The 18,974-nt window shown below is 34.2% G+C and overlaps 1 protein-coding gene across 4 annotated transcripts in view; it reads left to right on the top strand.

Moving 5' to 3' along the window:
- The window catches only part of LOC110370558 (diuretic hormone receptor), a 167,572-nt gene that overhangs the window by 79,172 nt on the left and 69,426 nt on the right, over positions 1-18,974 (top strand). The window contains exon 1 of one of the 4 annotated variants that reach the window (XM_049845015.2): positions 17,323-17,341. The exons of the other annotated variants lie outside the window; for them this stretch is intronic. The gene's annotated coding sequence lies outside the window, so the exon portion shown is untranslated. Of the gene's footprint in view, positions 1-17,322; positions 17,342-18,974 lie in introns of those variants that run through there. 4 annotated transcript variants of the gene reach the window in all.

The raw sequence follows: 18,974 nt of genomic DNA, 5'->3' as shown, positions 1-18,974 counted from the left end.
TACGTTACCAAGGCTTTGCTTTAAAACCATCACCATTTTGCCACCTGTTTCCAAGCAAAGTTTTAAAATATAAAGTTTATGCACTCCGTCAGTTCGTTTCATGTGGTTTAATAGTTAGTTTATCTGCTATTAAACGCTCAGTTTTATTTCTAAAGATAAACTGTGAAACACCGGTTGAGATCGCTTGTCAGTTTAGAGAAGTGATCAAAGATATTCATTTGTTTTAAAATCATTGTTCTAAACAATATTTTGTTGCTTGATCATTTAGCATAATAGCAATTATTTGTTTCTCATCATTCCTGGAATCATGAACTTTTCATTCGTTTTATGACAGCAAAAAAACAAGAACTATTTATCACATCAGAGCAACAGAAGTTTTCTTCAATCCATTTATTATAGAAACTCGTGTAAAATGCAGCTTCATAAAGAAATGTATCTACTTACATAAAATTAAATTGGCAAAGAACACTCGAGCGTAAATTTCCCTGAAGTTGAACTGTAACTAAGTGTCCAACAAATAGAGTAACTGAGTTCTAAAAGCTAGCTCAGTCATAATTAGTCGGGTCCCATTCATTAGTTGCACAAACTTATGGAGTTGGTTGCACGTGCTGCCTGCAGCGTTGCAGCTTCAGTGGCTAGCTTCCAACACGGTTAATGCCATGGAGTAAGGAAAGCACGGAGTGTAAGATGAGCGGAGTTGCTATAATGCAGGTAGGTCAGGCGCCTTCTTTTAGGTCAAATTCGTACGGTGGGCATGACCAAAACGAGTGAACTGTCGAGGCGTTCGAGTTCTTTGAGATGCTTGTCAACGATTGTTGGAATTACAAAAAATGTTCGGGTTCAAAGAAGACATAATATATCGTCTCCCGGACATTTTGACGCGTTACTTTCTAAAGCGATTTTCCGTTATGGTACCTCCGCTACTCATTTTGTTCTCCATGGTTAATGCTAACGAGAGATTTCATAGCTTTTGTGTGCACCCAGCCGTAGCGCAGTACTGATAACCAGACTGACGCTCTGCCATTTCATATTAAAACTCAGCATTTGTATGACCGTCGACCGAAATTAAAACTTTGCTTTTTCGACCATTGATGGGCGGAAAGTTAATTAATTCGGTACACTTAATTGCTTTTCAGTCTAATTTTGTGAAATTTGCAATTTTATAATTGGATGCGCGTGATAAATTGCAGGAGTTATTTCGTGATAATACAAGTTATCGTATGACGGTTTTCCTATTCCATAAAATCTACTTTTGGTTAAATAATATGTCGACATAATTTCATGCCAAAATGTGGTTATTGATTGATTGAACAACGCTAACCAGAATATTTTAATGATAAAGTAATATTCATAAAATAGTGTATTGTAGTTTTGGGAGCAAACTATCCACCCCAAAGCTCTTTTCAGTATTATAGAATAGGATAAAATTATATTTTGTTAGCCTACAAAAACTAACCGTGTTATAATAAAAGTTTCAGTCATTTCTAGAACCTACGCATATTTGAAGAATAACATTTTTTGGGAAAACTAATATAAGAGATATAATTAATTGCCGCCATTCTCTTTATGAATTTAGTGATACTTTGATTTCCCTCGTGGTTCGAATAAGTGAAGATTTAAGTTATATCTACTTTACTATGATCTTTGTAAAGATAAGGTTTTAGATTAAATCAAAATAGTTGTAATAAAAGTAATGATTTTTCTCATTTTTCTTTCAGGTTTCCAATGTAATAAGTAATTAAACTCAATCATTAGTTCAAATTCCAATCACAGAAATCTATTACAATCTCACATTCTCTTTTACGGCAGGCGCTAGCTTAAAGCGAACTCCCATTTTCTTTCCACAATTAATTCTAAAGCAAAAGATCAAACGGTCGAGCAAGATTAATTGGTTCGGCCGGCTCGCGTGCGATCCAATGGCTTACCGTTCGAAGCTACAGTTCTGATTGAAGTTAAATATTCAAAGGGGATTTTGTTCCCAAACAACTCGCAGTATTTATGCATTGTCTTTTTACAACTGTTCTGCCAGTTTGACGCGCACAGTTCAAAGTTAACTTTACAAACAACGCAACGACGCCCGCCAAATATTTACCAACGCTAGCGTTTTAATTAAAAATACATGAAATGAATATTGTAGCTGACGGGAGCAACATTGTATTCGTTTATTCGGCACTCAGTACTGAGTTCATAAATTGATAAACTGTGCGCTTGAAAGACTCGAGCACCATTAATTAATTAGCTACCCACAAATGATATTGGCTTACGGAAAATCACGTATCAGCTGAATATGCAAACTCATTTATGTATATCTTAATTTATCATGTATGGAACGGAACATGATTAAATATTGAACTTGGTTTTCATTGCGAAATACATTTTCGTACAGAAGAATACATTTTGTAGGAGGCTTTCTGCAAAATTCGATGTGACGCTAAAGCTGCGCGTGGGAGCGAAGAAAAAGCCTACTAGTTTATGGATGAAGATAGATATTTAGGAGATATTTTTAAAAATCTATTATTATGACGTTCAAAACTCCCTATTTATTGTTATTATCTCCACTATAAATACCTCAACACCAGTAGACAATAGCTTAGCAACAGGTACCAGGCTCACATAATACGTAGGAAGTTATTTGTACGACGCAAGAGGACCAATGCAAATGGCGGACATTGTTGTGGTGAATCCCTGAACATTCCGCCCGAATAAACGCCCTTCCGAAACACGCACCTATTTTTAAACCTACAGTAAACATTACCCGTCTTACCACAAAAACTTTTTAACGTCAGTTTATGCCTTGTCTAAAAAAATGTCAATTTATGACGTTGACATATGGTTCATTTTGCAGCCAAAATTTTATTAGACAAGTGTAAAACAGGGTTTAAAGTTTTTGTAGTAAGGCCCTACACATCTATACTAAGTATATAATATAATAAAGCGAAAAAGTACCCTTGTTTGCTTAAACATGCTAATCTCAGGAACTACTTACTGGTCCGATTTGAAAATTCTTTCAGTGTTAGATAGCCCATTTATTGAAGAAGGATATAGGCTACTTTTTATCGGGGTTCGTGCAGAGGTTTCCACGGGATACGAGTGAAACCGCTGGCAGAAGCTAGTGTAATTATATTTACAAATACTCTTCATTGATTACAAGTTTATTTTAATCCGCACGAGTTTCAAATTTTAGTTCGTAAAAACATATTTTTTCACCAAAAAGTTTTTTGAATAAATCCAACCTCATTCCACTTAGAATTTTATAAGAATTGAAAACTAAAAGTCTTTGAAGAAATTCAAAGTAAAAGTCAACAATCAGATGTTTATGGTGGAATAAATTGACTTCATTATAATGAGGATTGACCTTTGTGCTTTTAAGTTTTACCTAAGCTTTTTCAACTGACTCAAATAACTGTTTATTTAAATAACAATATATTTTTAGATTTAAATCCTTTTACCACACAATAAATTCTGATTAAAGTACCAAAAAAAAAGTTGTCTGCTAACAATGCAATCAATCTACTTCAAAAACAAACGAACCACAAACAAGAGAAAAACATAACGTATTTCACTCGTGAAAATTATGGCATTTTCTGGTTGTATTCGGCCATACATTTCAGAAACACTTTGAACGCAAAACGGGCACAATGGGAACAAAACAAAAGGAGTCTGGCAATATTTTTCCGCGGCTTAATATCAACAAGTTGGTTTGAATGGCCCAGTATTTTTTAACAATGAAACTACGAAACATGTGTATGGTTCGTAAAATATGCACAATTCTGTTCGGGTGGTCTCTGAAATGCGTTGGTAAGCTCCATCGGCTTAGCCAGACAAATTGGTGAATTCAGAAGGCAAAATTGGGTTATTACGTATCCATAAAATATACTTCAGAACAATGAATTGGGGTCAGTCTCAATATCTTAACTTTTATAACACGGTACTTCAAAACCTTAACTTTTCTGTACATTTTTTTAAAATAAAATAATTAGATGTAGGTATGTCAATATAAACTATTCGTAATTAGTTTCCTAAAGGTAAGTCATGAATACAAACGCAAATAATCCTGAAGTAAGCCATCTGAGAGACATTTTAAGCCAAAATTTAATTAAACCAAATTATTTAAGTTTAGTCTTTAAAGCGTTACGGACAGACTTACTACCTTTTGAAGTTCTTCATTTGTAAGACCTATAGGAATAGTTTTTTTTCTTCTTGTCTGGTGATATGACGCTCTTTCAATTAATATATAAATGACATTAAGAAATAAATAGTTATTTCAAGAAATATTATTATAACTATAGCACGATACTTAAAGTATCAAATTGTCACAAAAATACTAAGAGCCTTCTTCATGATTTATATGTGTCAGATGTTTATTATCCCACAATAAATTGACTGAAGAGAGAAGAGGCTGGGAGTCAAGAGGCCTTTGTCCAGCACAAATATTTATTGTTTGAGCCTATTTGCACGGAATAAATAGAATGTATTCCATCTTTTTTACAAAATGAAAGTCATGCAAACAATAGTGTCCATAGTTACTATGTTTTGAGTCCAAAACAGTTTGAATTCACATAGACTTCGCTGTCGTCACCAGGCTAAATCTTATGAATGATACACAGAAGATTTACTCTTTTGCCCTTATAACAACAGATACTGAGAAGTGGGATATAATTTAGTCCCGAAATTGCCGGTTTATTATTTTGACTTACTGACCCTCCATTCCACATTGGTGGAAATTCCAAAATGGTGGATTTTCTGCCCACCATTTTGAATTTTATAGTGTTAGGCTATATTAGCTTTTAAGTCTGTATAAAATATTCGTAGCTCTATTCCATATACATACCGCGAAATAAATAAAAATATCTTCACAGGACCAAATTTATGTTTAAAACGAGGTACTCGTGCAGTATCTAATTAATATAACTTAAGTTCAAAGATAAACATCACTGAAGGTCGTTAGTTTATTAAACTTTCCATAATTTAATATTGACTTCTAGCTACCCGACAGCTTTAAGTCGTGCTAAACATTAAATTATTCTTTGGGTTGTATATTTTGGAGTATAAACTATTTTAAATTAAAATACTTAGTTGATTTATAAGCAATGAGTACGGTGAAACTGTAAGTAAGAGTCAAGCTACAAAATGCGCTATTCTACATAACAATAAACAGAATCATAAAATTACAGATGATAAGTGGTATTGGGAAATTCGATGTTATGTATTTTTGCTTGTATATTTTTTTTTTCTACATTCCCAAAGTTTCCCGAGGCTTTACTGGTATCCCCGAGAAACTTCTTTCCGCCTATAAATAAAAAGTAGCCTAATGTATTTTTATGAAACATTTAAATCTGTTCATCAGTTGGACGTGAACGAAAGCGCGCCAGACCGATGGACCGGCAGTTCTTTTTGCATTCCAAATATTTTCAAACTAATACCTCTTAAATCATTACTGAAAAGACAAAACATAACTTACGCCACACATGCATAAGATATTCGGTACTAAATCAAGCTGCACCAACTGCATGTAATGTAAAAAGTTCCATACTACAGAGGTTGAATAACGTATACGTCCGTTGCCAAACTCCTTAACAATTTAACTAAGAACTTTTCAGGCCAGACTTCTTGCACAGTTACATTATCCGGCTCTCTTTCGTATTAGGATTAAATTGAAATTTTCTCCAGTTGTATAACATGAGTTTTACTTGGAACTTACTCAACGGCTTGCCAATGAATGTTTAATAAGTTCTGTCTGTAAAACGTATGGGTTTAAACCAACCTTCTTTACACTTTTAAGGACTGGCAGACGAGAGTAAGAGGGTAAGGATACCACATAAAAAAAGTTAAGAATTGTGAGTGGGAGTAGGTACCACGTAAAAAGACTTAAGAATTCTCGGCTGGATATTTTTTGTTTCGTACGTGGGGAAAAATATTGCATGAAGAAACGGAATAAATAATACAGCGTAAGAGCCTCAGCGTTACTCAAATTAAATTATTAAAAGTTTCGACATGATCCTATTAATATATTTCTTCTCGGACGAAAACATACACGGAACAAGCTTAAAGGACAAAATTTTCCGTAAAAGCCCAATAAGAAACTCCGAAGAAAAATGATGTAACATCATAAGGATTCATAAAGTTTATCAGCGCTTGTCAAAAAAATCCCCAATCCTATGATGATCTTAAAAAGTTCCCGCGAACACAAACAGTTTTACTTTTTAAATAAATCAGACTACCAACTCGAAATAACTTGATAAACTTGGTTTGCTCTGCTTTGAAGTCGGAAACATTAAATTAGGCGGCCGTCTGATATAATCATAACATTTTTAGCGCTTCTCAACAAGTTTTAACTTGGTGTTTTTATCCTGTTCTATTCGCCACGCTTGAAATGGGAACATTCGCGCCGTGTAAACGGGATCTGCCTCCGCCTCGGTACTAAAATAAATTTAGGACCAATAAAACGAACAATGGCTTTGATTTCTTTTTATTATGTCTACCACGCGCGTCATCCGACACCCCTAACACAAAGAATATCCTGATTGTGTGCAAAGGAGACTGTATACGATTCCGTTCCATTTTTTAAATGCATTATCGTATGGTACATCGGTTTTTACGAGTACAGAAAGCAATGGAGTGGCATTCACTGTTGCGTTTGTTTTTTTAATGTTCAGTCGCCTCTACGTAAATGTCGGGTCTTGTTCAGCGACACACGAATGGTCACTGCCAAGTCACTGAACTGATATTGCGTTACAAAGTTTGTCTTTGTACATTACCCCGACCAAGTTTAAGATTTCTAAGGTACCTATATTAATTGTGAGGCAAAACTTTAGTGCTACGTTCAGTTATGAAACTTTTAGCCTCATTGTTCTGTTTATCTGCGGTAAACTTTAGTATGGGCTGGAGTTTAGATATAAGATAAAACCAGGATAATATTGATAGTAAAAGTAGCGTTTTGCCTTGAAAACTGAATAGCGAAACGTCTTAAAAGTCTGGGATATTGGAATAGAAAGCAGCCAACTGAACAAATGAATGATATGGGTATACTATAGCTTACAGTATATATTCACACTAGAAACTAAAAGACTCAAGCATTATTTATCAGCTTTATACATAAACATTTCGCAGTACACGTCTTGATAAATAATAATATAACGCGAACAATAACAGCGATAGTTTGATAAGGGTAAGTCCAGACTTACCCTGTCATGGCTTCATACGTACATACTTACATATAGATCTATGTATGTATAGACAAACGACACGTTTGTTCACGCATCACTGCTTCTGAGCTACTTACTCGTGGTGCAGCCAATGGTTATTTCTTGAACGGTTATAGGAATGGTTATTGTGCTGTTTGCATTGGCTATGCAAACAGAATAGTAAACGAGACTGAGAATTACCTTATCCTTTTAATAACACAAGGGAACAACATTTTGGTTGCATGAAATATTACGACTAATATTGTATATGTTTGGGCTGCTAATTTAAGATCTGAAGTCAGAATTTCTGTATCAGCTTTAGTTTTTAAGATATCAACAAAACGTGATATTCACAATTTTATTAACAAAAAACAGCAGAAGAACAACAATTAAGCGTCAAAAAACTTTCTTTTATAAGATTTTCTAGCACCATATATCTATCTATCTATCTTAACACCAACCCGCATAAAGGAAGATTGGCAAACGAAAAAGCACTAGTACATAATTTTGGCTTAAAAAAGCACTAGTACATAATTTTGGCTTATCGGATCATACCGCTCAAACATATTCTTGGCCAGTGGAGAAACGAGAACCACCTACTCTTAAATGGTGGTATGAACTGAAAAGAGATTATAGTGACGAAAATAAATTAAAATTTTTAAACGCACTATCATGCCTATCCTTCAATGATGTCTATGAAGCAAAAAACACCAATGAAGCGTTTTATATTTTTTTTAACACTTTTTCATTATTTTACAATCTGTGTTTTCCTACTGTTCGCGTAAAAGTATCAAACAAAAATAAAGTTAATTTACATTGGCTCTCTAAGGGAATTAAAGTTAGCTGTAAGAAAAAAAGGCTGCTATACTATAAATTACAAAACAAAAATTGTGAATTTAGTAGACAGAGTTACAGGAAGTACAATAACTCATTAAAAAAGTGCATTTCATCTTCTAGAAAAATTAATAATGCAAAATACATTAGCAAAGCCCAAAGCAAGTGCAAAGCAGTGTGGAATGTTATAAAAAAACACACGGTAACAGAACCACACAATACTAATATTTCTAAAATAACTGTGAACAATCACGACTACACTGATCCAGCTATAATGGCTGATCATTTCAATGAATTCTTTATTAATACAGCTACCAACAATAATTTTGATAACGGCAGTGGACAATTAAGACTTAGTAGCATTAAAAATATAGAATCTAATGAAAAATCGATATTTCTTTATCCAATACAGCAACGTGACCTTAAATATATTATTATGTCTTTAAACAATTCCAAAGCAAGTGGTTATGACGGAATTCGCACTGATATCTTAAAACTGTCTATCAATATCATCCTGGAACCCCTTCTACATATCATTAACCTGTCTTTAGAAGAAGGATTATTTCCAACTATCTTGAAAAGATCAATAGTGAAACCTTTATATAAAAAGAAAGGAGAAAAAACTCATATGGATAATATAGGCCTGTAACCCTTATTCCTATATTTTCTAAAATTTTTGAAAAAGTATTTTATATCAAATTAGCAGAGTTCCTAGAAAAACATAAAATTATAAAAGAAGAACAAAATGGTTTCCGCAAAAATAAAAGTACATCATTAGCAGCTTTTCAACTCATTAAATCTATTACAGAAAATATAGATAGTAAGATCCCTGTCTCTGTCCTTTTTATGGATATGAGCAAAGCGTTTGACCATGTTTGCCATAAACGTTTATTGGAGAAGGTTTACCGATACGGTATTAGAGGAACAGCATACAATTGGTTAGATTCATACTTATCAAATAGAAAACAGTCAGTAGAAATAAACGGATACAATGAGAAAACTAAAACTGTTGACACATATCAATCTTCACTCATGTTGAATAAGTATGGCGTGCCTCAAGGCAGTATTTTAGGCCCGCTACTGTTTCTTCTTTATATTAACGACTTCCCTAGCGTTATTAGTCACAAATCCGTTCTTTTCGCAGATGATATCACGATTATTATTGAGGGCAAAAACAGGCAATCATATGAAAATGAAATAAACACCGCACTTAATAACTCAGTACAATGGTTAGAATTAAATAATTTAAAAGTTAACATCAGTAAAACAAGATTAATGCAATTTCATACATATAGAACAAAACCAATGAATTTAAACATATCATGTAAAGGAATAACATTATCAAAAACGGATTCCATCAAATTTCTCGGAATAACCTTAGACAAGTTTTGTTCTTGGAAAGATCATATTGAAAATATCTGTGGCAAAATGAATAGTTTTTTGTACCCTCTCTGGCGAATAAGCTGTGAAGTGTCTAGGAGCGCAGCAATTACAGCGTACCACGGTTATATATCGTCGATACTTCGATATGGTGTCATTATGTGGGGCCGTAGTGTAGATATTGACCAGACATTTGTGATGCAAAAAAAATGCTTAAGGGCCATATTTGGTCTTAAACAAACGGACTCTTGCCGTCCATTCTTTAAGAAATATAAAATATTAACCTTGCCTTGCCTGTACGTGCTGGAGTCTTGTATTTTTGTTTTTAAACATAAGGAACTTTTTCAACCGACAGCTAGCTACTACACTCCTAGGTCTGTTAATGCTAACAAGTTGTATAGACCCAGAACGAACCTAACATGTACATCTAATAACTGTTATATTATGTGCATCAAATTGTTTAATAAGATCCCCAATTCTATCAAAACCCTGCCGTTTCCTAAATTTAAGCGTGCCTTAGTAAAACAATTGACAGACCGATGTTTTTATAGTGTTCATGAATTCCTAGATTATAAGTTGTAAGATATAAAGGTCTGTGATTGAAATAAGTATAAAGTATTGTCTATGTGAAAAATAATTCATTTCTTGTGTAAATATAGTAAATTAAATAGTTTTAAGAAAATTTGCACGCCGCAATAAGCGGCAGAATAAGAGATTGTATTGTTACTGTAAAGACCTTTTATGTACCTTATTCAAGCAAATAAACGATTTATTATTATAGCTTGATTCGGTTCACTAGGGCTGTCTTTAATGCTGCAACAATAGTTCGCCATCATGTTGGCATTCCAATGACCCTGGGACCGCTTTTCCATAGTCCGAATATCTTGATGGAACCGTTCACCTTGTTCTTCACTGAGATCACATAGATTTTCAGGGAAATGGTCAAAATGGCTAAGGAGGAAGTGTACCTTGATGCTCACATTACAACCAAGCTGTTGGAAATGTGACAACATCTGTTCAAAGTGCTTTGAATAAGCTTTCATCCTTTTTGTTTGATAGAAAATTTTGTGCAATCCAAACGAATTCGTTTCAGGCATTTTTTTCGATATTGGTCATGTAATTATGAAACTTCTCATCCTTCATCAACCTCCTTATTTGTGGACCAGCAGAAATTCCGGCTTTTAGTTTCTCTATACTCAAATAATGGGACTTTTTAGATATGTATTGAGCATTTTTGTTCAGAGCTTTTACAAATTGTTTCATGAGCCAAAGTTTGATGTGCAAAGGTGGTAGCACCTGTATTAAGGTAGGTGGTAGATAACAAGTTAGGGTAAATCCATTTGGACCGTTTTTTTTTTGTTAATACCGTTTATATCAACCACGCAGAAAAACTACCTAATGATTCGAGGGTTCTTGCCATCATCGGTGTTTGTTACTTGAAATGGGGTCTTTTCTTATTTTTCCATAACCTTAAAGACTCGACGCATATTTTACATACCATTTTAGACACCCAGTAGGTACCTGTCGCAGGTGTCCAAAGAAAATCCAAAGAACTCAAAGTACACCCGTTTCAAGAACTCCGACACACATAGTCTACAATTTTTAAATGTATATTCACCACAAATATTACAGAAATAGTTAGTATAATTTTTACAGTTATTTTGCAAAATAGAAATAGTAAAAATTATATACTTTTTAAATAAAATGCTCTGTTTTATGAAATTTAATTGTAACTAGTTTGAAAATATGGTCAATCTGCTTGTCAAGCTATATCTCAAAAACTAAAGCTGTTAGAAAAAAAATGAGGGTAGATTTGAAATCAGCGACCTCGAATTAGTAAACAAAAGTCATAAAATTTCATGCAACAAAAAAAAAGTCTTATTTTGTTCCCTTGTGTAATGTAAAGCATATTATTATTCATTTTGTGAAGCCAGATCTATGTGTTAAGGACAGCACGGCTTCTTTATTAGATCCTATTAAAATGACGAATAAGTCCCTTAAAATAAATATTTACCAGATATGATGTAGGTACATAATAAAAATCGTGCAAAAATAAATAAAATGAATTTTGGTTGAGCTTTCTATGTCATTCACTTTAATTTTTAACCCCCGACGCAAAAACGACGGGGTGTTATAAGTTTGACGTGTCTGTGTGTGTGTGTGTGTGTGTGTGTGTGTGTGTATGTGGCATCGTAGCTCCCAAACGGATGATCCGATTGTAATGCGGTTTTTTTTGTTTAAAAGGTATGTCAGTCGGGAGTGTTCTTAGCTATGTTTGGTGGAAATCGGTTCAGGTCTTCAAGGTCATCAGCTCGTTTGCTAGATGTGATAGGAATGTTACACGCTCAGTTTACTTGCAAGTATATGTGGGATCTGAAATTTGAAACACTAATGTCTTTTGGAACCACTGAGCTGGTCTGCCGTTAGGGCACGAAGGTAGGAGACGTAACCCTGAACTGCCTTTTAGTAAACCCATCGAGTTTGGGCTCGTTGAATTTGTCTTGACGAGTTCTCTTCATGTTTCTGATTGACGAAAACCTGATGCTGGAAATGGGATGTGGCGGATAAAACCCTGGAATGCCGGAATGAAACGGATAAACCGATTTATATTTTTGCCAAAAATCTAGAATGTCCAAAGGTTAATCTTTATTGTTTCTCAATCTGTGCAATTCTCCCAGAGCCAGTTTGTCATGAGGATTCTTAAACAGGTTCCTTTGGCCGAGATCGCAAATAGCGACCCCATCTTAAATTAAATGAAAGAAGGAAAAATTAAGGAGCTCCTTTAAAAAGCATGAAATAAAATTAAATTATAAATTTAAAAAAACCCCCGACCCAAAAAAGTACGCAATAATTATGACAAAAGGTTAAAAACGCTGAACCCTATAAAAAGCAAAAAATAACTTTTAACACTACGTAAACTAAATTTTGACGTGTCGGGGGACCGCTTTTTACCTTCATAAATACTTACATAAATCAAATGATACCTACCTAATTACAACATTCGTTTAAAAAAAAAAACACGTATCTAAAGTTATGAATTAGAGCGGTCCCCCGACACGACAAAATTTAGTTTACGTAGTGTTCAAAGTTATTTTTTGCTTTTTATAGGGTTCAGCGTTTTTAACCTTTTGTCATAATTATTGCGTACTTTTTTGGGTCGGGGGTTTTTTTAAATTTATAATTTTGGTAATAATGGGTGCTTATTCAATTAAAAGGGCACAAAAAGAACATAGAAAGGTAAACGCGAGGAAAATTCCAGAACAAAACTTCTCAGAAATTAGTTTAACTAGCAACAGGTTTAACAAGTTAAGGCCTAACAAATTATTATTTGTAAACGCCTGACGGTGGCTTATTAAAGTATTGTTAATTTGAGTCGCTTAGTTAATTATTCTTAACAAAGACGAACTTGTAACTTGGGAATTAAATATACATAAGTTTATGGGAACAAAACAGCGGGAACAAATAAGATTTCCTGCGAGTTCCCGCCTCAGTCATCATTAAAGTTAATTGAGTACAAAACATTTTACGTAAAACGAAACGTAATCTAATTTTCAGCATTTAAAATGCTTGTACATGTTTGAGTACGGGAGTAAGGTGGATGTAACATAGTTTGAGCTTGGAATAATTCCATTGGAGATAGATAGCAACAAATTAATTATACCTATTCGGGGCGGAAAGGGACTGTGAAAATAGGTGTTACCCCTCTGTTACAAATAATCTATTTGAATTACTTTTCAATGATATGACTCATTTTGTTAGGGTTGGCGATGTTTTGACTATGATTTTTTTTCTATATATTTTTGAATACTTTTGTAACACCGTGTGCATGGATAATGACTAGCTGTCCTATTACATAATAGGACTAATAGGACAATTTAGATTACGTGTTTTAATTTTATCTCCAGATAGTATTAGTATTTCAATGCGTTCTAGAACACTGCGTATTAATTGCAAATAATTGTAAGGACAAAGTCCGTTAATTATTAATTAATGTCGACTTTGTATGAACGTGGACTGGGCAGCGCTTAAAACAAGTTTGTTTAAAGCGACCTCTGCAACTCAGTTAATGGGTAATCCGATTAGACTTAGCTCAAAGAACTTTGTAGCACTTTTGGGAAAGTTCTCAGGGGTTTTTGAAATACCCTTTATTCATAGGTACATATAACATACCAGATTCTGTCAACGGTTTCCCTCCGTTCCGTGGAACTACTCTTCGCACCCGGGTTAAAAGTAGTCTACAGCCTCTCTCGATACATGGGTTATCTAACACTCAAGTATTTTTTCAGTGCCATTTAGTAAGTACTTCATAAGATTAGAGATTGTTTTTAGCTTTGCAACATTAATATTAAGATTTATGTAAACAATCCTCAGGAAGCATCTTAACTAAATTATTTTGTCCCTTTGTCAGTAATATGTCCTGATTAACAAAATGTTTGCGACAGCGACAATTTTACATTTACACTGAAGGAATGTCTGCAACATTTAACTTCATTCATATGAAATGGAATTAATTTGAAGGAATTTCACGCTTTTGTCTATTTACTCGACAAGATTGTAACCTTGAAGGAGTATAAGGAATAAGGTTGATATGTAATTTTCAAGGATATTATATTACACACGTGTGAAATAAAAATAAACTTTCATTTATGCATACTTCTTGCACAATGTACAACGAACTTAAAGTAGGCTTTGAGTCGCTTACTATCAGGTGAGATAGTGGTCAAATGCAAACCTAATTACAACGAAAACGGCGCTCTTTACTAGAAGCTAATGACTCAAAATACAAGTGCTAGGTCAACACTATGAACCTAGAACACATTAGAGCATTTGAATACGTCCTTAGTATTATATTTAACTTAATGAGAATAATATTTGGGACTTATTTATACCCATGAATCCTCTAATCAAAAACAACAGCTACCTACCGGAGATTGAAATGTCCCAAGTATTTATGACAAATGGTCATAGATACACCAAAATATCCATCCCAACAGTTACAATACAATGCCTCTTCAAATAAGGTTATTAGGTACGATTTTAGCCCAAAGCCATTGAGACTAATAACTTGAGTACATGGAGCTAATTAGTAGCGAGACGCCAAATATTATGTCAGGGTGGTCAAACAACGCTCCCTGAACTGAACACAAACCACTTAGGAACATCTCATATGTCAGTCAGTGCTAAAATTAGGACTTTTATGGTATTAACACTCCCGATAAATTAGGAAAATATATAGCATTATGTTAGCGTATCTATGCATAAATTAAACACATCATCATCATCAGCTTTTCTATCGTCCCACTGCTGGCTGGGCACAGGCCTCTTCTCTCATACACAAGGATTGAGCGTTAATCACCACGCTTGCCCAATGAGAGTTAGTGATTTCATCAGCCACTGATGTTTAAAATATAGGTAGATAGTTAAGAAAGTAGACATAAACTTAGAAAAGATGCGTAGGTACTTGCCTGACCTGAAATCGAACCCACACACTCATACTCGAACGATTGGTACAAAAGTCCTGGTGGCCTACACAAATAAAATATTTGGGATGCATTTAGATCAGAACATTCAAATAACTGCGATTTCGTAGATCCTAAACTTTTTATTTAAATGAAACGAAGTGCCCTTTTGAGAAACCTTCACTTCATTTCCTACTTAGGTCATTTTTTGCATGAACTAGAAAATAATCAAGTAATTAAACGGTTTAATGTAAGCCGGGCCACACTCCCATTACTGCAAGTGATTAGAAACCGTTTATCGTAAGCAACGCTTAAACGCTTAGCAAAATGTTCCTTGCTTCACTTGCACTAATTAAATTGTAAACAGGCGTTTTATGTTTATGTACGTACATTACGAATACATTTATATTGCTAAAGGGTGTTGGCAAATGAGAATAAAAAGTGTTAATACTGTTTTGTTCCTTTTTTTTATTTAACGCTTTATTTCCTTACATTGTGGTAAAGAAAAAATTATAAGCAGACACGAGTGTATTTTTTCAGTGTTCTTTTAATTAAAAACAAGCTACTTTATATTAAATCTTTAGAAGAATAATAAATAGAAACCATTTCGTGATGGTAGCTGAAGAATTTTTCCATCACATTTTTTTTTTTTGGAAAATAATTGGCAATATTGTTCAAAGTGAATGTTGTTTTATGATTATAATTGGAAGCGAAACTTCCTTCCTTCTTACCTATTTCAGAAAAGCCCGATAAACGATGGTTTCTTTTAACAATAACACGTTTCGGTTAGTTCTGATATCCAACTCCTTACATAAACCCCAATTAATCTCTCTATACCTCTAATTTATCTTAAACAATGCTTAATATTGTACACATTTGTTTTTTAACGTTAAATAAAGGAAAAAAAAATCGACTAGCTGATCCCATTGCAGCTTCCAAACAACGGAAGACTTTTTCAAATCGGTTCTATAGCTTCAGTGCCAAACAAAATATATTTACTCCTTATTGGTACAGGTAAAGAATAATACAGAAGTGAATTAGGCATCGGTGAAAAGATTTTTCTTTGGTTTTAGTGTGGATATCTGTCGATACCGTTGTCAAATTCTATGATTCAAATTTAACACAGTTCCTATAGACACTCGATACCTAGTTTCAAGATAACTCTTGATGTCTACCTCTAGTTAGCTAGGATACCGGTTTCCCATAATTAATGAAATCGGCTTTCCGGTTTACTCAAAGCGGCGAGGTATAATCGGATCTTTGAAGCCATCAGGGAAATGTGGTATCGAGGAACTTAGTCTTAATGGCATCTGATACTAATTATGTACAGGAAAGTTCAACATGCAGATAACAAGAAACAATTCAAAATTACTACAATAACTAAATAACGATAACCGAACCATTTTCAGTTGTCAAATCGCCGATTTAGGCTGTGGTCGACAAGCACATGGCTTTAAGTTTTGGCTATCACTACAGCCAACCATAGTACATATTTGAAATCCACATTTAATGTGAATTATACTTTCGTTCCAATTTTTTATCTTAGCTAGATTTTATTTTCATCTAAAAACACAAGTGTAGAAAAAATATTACATCATCTTAAAAGTTGTACCTGTCATCAGTTCAGAAATGGAAATACACTCACTCAGAGTGAATGTAGCCAGTAGGGTAGCTACTTTAACCATAAAGACGGTCATCTTAGGAAGCACTCCACATACGAGTATTACTCTACTTTCAGCCAATTTTTCAGCTACGACAAAATGATAAGACAAGCCACTTTTTCAGCCAGCATCCAGCGAAAAATAACAAGTCAAGTCAAAAACGTTTATTAAAAGTAGGCTAGTTTTCAGCACTTATTCAAGTCAAAAATACGAAAGGACAGCACTCCTAAAAAGCCACGTTTTACCACGTTCTGGTGTCATGGCTAGCTGACGTGTTATGACAAGGCCATTTACATACGAACAGTTCCTTAAACTCGCGAAGAAACGTAGCAATCATCTTCCTTGCTCGTCCAAAAAGTTTCATTATGTCTCAGGCTAATGAGCACAGAAGTTTCCGCGTCACGTACTTCATAGACTCACGTACTTGCTTGCAGAATTTTAATAATATTATGCTTACAGTCTGTCAGCTGTTTGGAAAATTTCCAATAATATAATAACGTCGGTTTGGTTTCAATAAACATGTAAATTACTGCCTGAACTGGAAATTATTTTTTAAAAGTTGTATGTAGGTACGCTTATGTGGTTAAAATTTGTGCCATCAATATTCATTTAAAAGAAACAGTTGATTCAATGCTCCTTCTTCATTTCTGGAACCATATAATAAACTAAACTATAGCTTAAATAAAAAGGAAAAGAATCAAAATAACAAATAACACCAACTTCCCGATAAAACACATTTATTGCCTTATTCCAATCTATTTACGCGCGCCATCTTTCTTTCCAGGGTCGCCAACCGTAATCGGATTGGCGCGAACTCGCACAGGTAGTACCAACATCACCACTAACTGCTAGTCACGTCTCTAGAAGTTAGTCGGTTCAGTAAACTCGAAGTAGCAACAGGTGTCTCTCGTCTTTCCTTTGTTAGGTTTCTGTAAAACACTGAAAATGACTTTTCTAGAAAATAGACGATATGATGTCTAGTCTCAGACTCCCATTATATTTAGAGAAATGAAGGAACTGTAGGAGTTTGGAGACTAAAGGACTTTTCTCTGAAACGATTTTATTCAGGGTGAAAATAAACACAAACATAAGTCATAAAGAGTCATTAGCCTATGATGGAATATCAAAACTTTCTAGTCACTTACACCCATTTGAATAGTAATATCCCATTATATTTATGTATATATCCCATCATATTTTAAATCTACTTTACTTTCAGAAGTTTCCAACATCAAATTATATGCATTTAGTTAAAGAAGATATGCAAATCGCTCATGAGATATTATTATTTAGGTACTTACCCACTTGCATTAGCTCTTTTACTCACATAAGTAAACTGGGCTTCAAATGAAATAAACACAGCGCGGTATGTTACGTTTGATCTGACGTTTCACAAACGCATCGGTCTGGAATTGCACCACTGTAAATACCAAGTAAACCGTTTGACTCAAACAACTTACTGGCCGACTGGAAATTGCAATGTTTTTCCTCGGCTCAGAAATATGGAACAATAAGAGTAACCGCACACTGCGAACAGTTGGCCCACGAGTTGAAAAAAAAACAAAAAAAAATCGTGAATTTAATGAAGGTTTTTAGTCTGATACCGGCCTAAATATAATTGATGGTTTTTATGTGCGTTCAGTCTAACCAAGCGGTATTGGGTTGCCCGGGTAACTGGGTTGAAGACGTCAGATAGGCAGTCGTTCCTAGTAAAACACTGGTAGGTACCTTAGCTGCGTTCTACTTATAGTTGGGAAAAGGCTCGGGAGATGATGGTGTTAGGTGCGTTCTACTATTCACCTTCTTTATAATCCCGAACAAAATGTCGGCCGACTAAAAGTTTGCAGTATGCGTCTACTCTAAGTATAAAAGGTAGTTTATTACGTACCGCGGAACTGCAATTGTACGAAGTTTATTTATTCGCCTTGTTTGTTTAAGTGTAGCGTTTTCTCTACTTTCATTTATTTCCCTTCTTGAATTACAGCTCAGAGCGTTCCCTAGTTGCTTTGTAAATAGTCTTGCTAAGCTTCTATTTATAGGTAGCTTGAATGCAAAATAATTTGTTAGTGTTGTCTTTACGAGATATTTTTGCTGGACTATCACTTAGAATAGAAAATAGTTCTAAAAATAGAACTTCTATGGTAGTAGTATAACTTCCTAATTTAGTTTATATTTTCTTTGACTGTTTTAATTATCAAATCGTACGTTTGGATTTTTTTAAGCGTTTTTGTTTGAACGATTTCAAATTGTGTGCCTAGGTATCGAACTTTTCGTAGTTATACTAATATTCAGAGTTTAGATTGTTATACCTATTTCTAATAAGATGTACCTATAGTAAATTCCCAACATCTGTTACTTCAGTATATCTGCCACGTGACTCTTGCTCCTTAATCAATCACATGATTGATAGCTAACCCCTCTTAGTTGTTTTGTGTGTTGCATTAATCGATATTAAT

Source organism: Helicoverpa armigera, chromosome 15, assembly GCF_030705265.1.
Source record: "Helicoverpa armigera isolate CAAS_96S chromosome 15, ASM3070526v1, whole genome shotgun sequence".
NCBI lineage: Eukaryota > Metazoa > Arthropoda > Insecta > Lepidoptera > Noctuidae > Helicoverpa > Helicoverpa armigera.
The sequence above is the reverse complement of the archived record's forward strand: the minus strand, read 5'-3'. Positions and strand labels throughout refer to the sequence as shown.